The sequence below is a fragment of the Astatotilapia calliptera genome, chromosome 12, assembly GCF_900246225.1.
Source record: "Astatotilapia calliptera chromosome 12, fAstCal1.2, whole genome shotgun sequence".
Classification (NCBI taxonomy): Eukaryota; Metazoa; Chordata; class Actinopteri; order Cichliformes; family Cichlidae; genus Astatotilapia; species Astatotilapia calliptera.
In genome coordinates this window covers 35,153,779-35,158,281 of record NC_039313.1, presented here as the reverse complement: position 1 = coordinate 35,158,281, position 4,503 = coordinate 35,153,779, and the positions used below count along the sequence as shown (strand labels likewise).

The 4,503-nt window shown below is 43.7% G+C and overlaps 1 long non-coding RNA gene across 1 annotated transcript; it reads left to right on the top strand.

Annotated features, from left to right (window-relative positions):
* The first annotated feature begins 478 nt into the window (after positions 1–478).
* LOC113033765 (uncharacterized) lies at positions 479–4,141 on the top strand. The gene is made up of 2 exons (XR_003274083.1): positions 479–649; positions 3,589–4,141. It is a non-coding gene; the product is annotated as an uncharacterized LOC113033765 (long non-coding RNA).
* Positions 4,142–4,503: the final 362 nt, after the last annotated feature.

Sequence of the window (4,503 nt, the reverse complement as noted above, 5' to 3'; positions counted from 1 at the left end):
CCTGGAAATATACAGAAACAGGAAATATAAAACTCAAAATAAATGACCCACAGAGAAAATCCCACAGACTCCATGGTCCCTGAATAGGCCTCAGCCCTCGTGTGACCATGGATTGCATTAGCAGAAGAATATGACCATCACCCTTGAGTGCACATGAACACTTCTGCTAGGTGGATCATAACCATGGAAAACAGTTTTCACTGTGCTGTCTTTATTTATTTAATTTTATTTACTGCATTAACTGTAAACCAGGGGTGGAGAACTCGAGGGCCGGTGTCCTGCAGGTTTTAGATCTCACCCTGAATCAGATGATGAGTTCATTACAGGCCTCTGGAGAACTTCAGGACATGTTGAGGAGGTCGTTTAGCCGTTTAAATCAGCTGTGATGGATCAAGGACACATCTAGGTTTTTTTGTTTTGTTTTGTTTTTTGGATACACATTGTAAACTCAGGCTGACCCATACTCCGGAACAGTAGGAGGCGGTAATGCTCCTTTACGTTGGTTGCCAACCGCCGTTAAACACAAAGAAGAAGAAGAAGGACACATATAAGACCTGCAGGACACCAGCCCTCGAGGCCTGGAGACATTGCTATGGCAGGAACGCCTCTTCGTTCCAGAGAATGAAGTGTGTCTGCAAATTCAGTGAATGTAAGGACAATAATCATTTTGCTTCAGCTTTACGTTTGGCCTGGGTCTGTGACTGTTTAATTTATGTTCCATAATTATCGTTATTCATGGTTTTAGTTCTCTTGATGGTTTTCTGTTCATTTATATTTGTTGTTTTTAGCTTCTAGTTTCAGACACTGTCTTCTCTGTGTTCCATGTTTCATATCTCAGGGTCAAGTCTGTGTCACTGTACATATGTCATATTTTACTTTGACAGTCTCGTGTCCTATGTCAGTGTGTTCAGTTTTGCTTCCTTTTGTCTTGTTTTGTCTGATTAGTCCCACCTGTGTCCCCACCTGTGTCCCCACCTGTGTCCCCACCTGTGTCCCCATCCTCTCCTGCCTGTGAATTTAAGTCCTCAGTCTTCCCCTGTCTGTTGGGTCCTCCACGCTGCTGTGTGTCGTGTGTAGTTCAATGGTGTAGCAGCGCGAGTTTCTTAGTTCTAGTTCATGTTTGGTTTGTTTCTTTAGTATTCATGCATTTTATTTTTAGTTGTTTTTTTCCAGCAATAAAACTGCCACCTTTAGGTAAGCGTTGTGTCTCTGAGTCCTGCGTTTGGGTCCGAGCCTGCCATTCAGAGCGCAACATGTGGCAGTTTCCTTGTGGTTTCTTCTAATTTTTATTGTTGTTATAAAGGAGAAGACTCACAGATGTGGTGAAATGGGACGTGCGGAGGGTTGGTGTGACAGAGGGGGATGTTAGGGACGGGGGGAGATGGAGACAGATGTTGTTGTGACCCTTAAAGAGATCGGCTGACAGAGGGAAAAGAGAATAAACATGTTTTTGGTACGATGGATCTCTGGAGACGGTGATGCTCCTACAGTTAAACCTATTCATGAATATTTTTCTCTTTAGGTGCAGGAATCAGTTGCATGTGTATTTTTTTAATTGTGTCAAACTAAGTCAGTTTAATTCACGCTGGAGGCTTTGCAGTAATGGCGTTCACAGCGGTGTGTTGCAGATTCAACTTAATTTTCATCCATCGGGTTTTTCATTCAAATAAGATCTAAGACGGCTACACTAAGGCTTGCTTGGTGTCAGAGCTGCTGTCGCTCTTTCATTTTAGTGACTTGATTTGATGACATAAACTACTCTGAATAATGATATCTCCTCTCCATCTGCAGCAGCCAGGAGGAACAAACAAGGAACGCTGAGACTCATTATTCTTTAATCAAAGATCAGAGCCGGAAGGGTTGTGGTGGTTACTCACACAAAAACAATCAAAATGCAAAATAACGAGCTAAAAACAAAAAAGGGGGAAGAGCAGTTAATACTGTAAAGCAGATATAATTTGAGAGACTGCACATAAACCATAACTGGGTCAGGTGTGCACTGACAACCCTCTGCTCTGAGTGTGGCAGCAAGATGATTAAAATGCAACTTCTCAGTAAGAGCACTCCTGTACCCTCATTGCACAGCTTCATATAAGGCATGCACAGCCTTAGCAGTACATTTGCTCTTGTGATTCAGCAAAACATGCAAACTAACCAGAGGCCAGCGAGCGTATTCCCACAGCTCACTAATATAGACTCTGTTATGAAAGAAAGCGAGCTCAGAGTTGATCTGCTTCGCTTCAGTCTCTCCGTGCTCGTCTGACTGAAGGGAAAAGTTTGAAACCTGCTTATGAGTGAAAACACTGTTTGAATGATTAAAAGGCTGTATGTTATTATAGATAGCTATCATATATACATATCCATCAAACCCATTTCTGTCTGTGACCATGTAGCCTTGGTCTCTGTAGCTGGGGTGAAAAAACAACTATACCTCAATCAGGTGGCTTCAGATGACTGAATTCACATCTTTAGCTGATCTTCACACATGAACTCCCCCTCAGTACTTTCCAGTTGCCAGTCTTTAGCTGACCTCCCTCTAAAGTCCCTTTAATAACAGCTAAGGCAAGCAAGTGGACTTCCCACGTCCTGACTCCTGCTCTGCACAGACGGCACTACTCATCAAACCAAATATGTTATGTCACTCTGGGCTAATGCACTATTCACTCACTCATCCAAATCACTGAATTGAGGTGGTCCAATCACACCTGTGGCTACAGGTGTATAAAATCAAGCACCTAGGAGTTTGTGAAAAAATTGAGCTCACTGAATTCCAGCATGATACTGTGGCAGGATGTCACCTGTGCAACAAGTCCGGACCTGAAGCTTCCTCACTACTAAATATTCAACAGACAAATGTTAGGGGTATCATTACAAAGTGGAAGTGATTGGGAACGACGGGCTGGCCACAGTCAGGATTAGCCGACAGTGCTAGCACAGGAGCTAATAACAGCTGATTTTCATGCCATGCAGCATCAGCTAATGGCTCAGAATTTCCCATCCATGCCCTAACCCAGTAAACATTTATACTTCACAAACAAATCTCATGCAACTCATTTGCATTCCTGAGGCTGCAGCACTACTTTCCACCAGAGATAAGAGCCCTGCTTTAAAGATGTGCAGAGTGTGCATTAGCAGGCTGGCTGTGTACTGGTGGCACAAGCAGCCTTATCAGGCGGGGGACTGTGGTTTGTATCCTGTCTGCACCTTTGTGTTGTGCTCTTTTTCCTCCTACTGCTGTTTTGTTTAATTTTCACCGCCTTTTACTTTCTTTCACTCTCTCGAGTGAGGCACTAGAAACTTTGTTAGGATCATGGTTTGGTGTAAGAAAATAAGCCCCTTCACAACAGCAACACTGCATAGTTGTTAGTGAGCGAACCATCTCGCTCTCACAACCACATCAGGTGTAGCTCTCCCACAGAGGGTCCCACATTTTGATTGGCTCCAGAGTACCAAAGCCAACAGGTAGCTTCCACAGGGAGCATTATTTTGTATGAAAGAAACATAAAGGAGTTATTTTAATGAGTGAGTCTTTGTATGAAGCATCACTCTAAAGACCCAAAGCTGTGAACGTATTTGTACTGTTTGCAGGTGGAGGTGGTGAGGCTGAGACTATCTGACCTGCTTTAGCTGCCTGACGTCCGGCTCCTCGACTTCATGCTGACTTATTTAGTGTCTGATGCCTTCTCTGTTCTGTGTGGAGTCTTTGCAGCCACATGTGGAAACATCACGGTGTATATGGACATTTTCTTTGATTAAAATAGTCCCGATAAACCTGACTGAGCCTCATGCGACATGCAGTCAAACCTCAGTGGCCCTCGCATTAACTAACACAACCCCAAATCTGGCTGGTTTCCATTTTCAGGACCACAACCGCTTTTATTCAGCACAGTATGGAAGCGTTGAAGAACTGATGTTACAGCAGGGAGCCATATCTTCTCCTTTCAGCACTTAGGACGAGGGGAGAGACGATCATTATGTGATCAAAATGGACTGTCAATGGGAAGCAGCTCTAAGCTGGGATTAGTCTGATAGGACAAGATGTGCCGCCGTACAAGCGCTCCCCTAAGAAAAACACTCTGTGTTAAATTACATTTTAAGAGTGAAATAAAGCATGCATATCAAAAGGCATTTTATTATGTTATGGGCAATTTCTCAAATGGATCTTTATTACTCTTTGACTCTGCTGACGGAGGTTGAACCCAGATTCAGAGGAATCGCACTCACTGTTATTTCACACCATATTTAAACGCACAGTGTGAACTTTAGCCCTGCAGTCATCACTGGTCCCAACAAACCTTAGTCAAACTGGCCTTTTGTTCAAGGGTTTAGTTTAAAATCTGCTGGGACATACAGGAATGATGGGGAAGAGGAGGACGGGAGCTTGGACGCACCAATGACGGCATCTGTGGCCTTGTGATATGCAGCCAAACAAAAGTACTTTTGTTGCCTAAACCAACCAACCGCACAAAGGACTCTGGATCCAAACCAGCGTCTGTGGTGTGT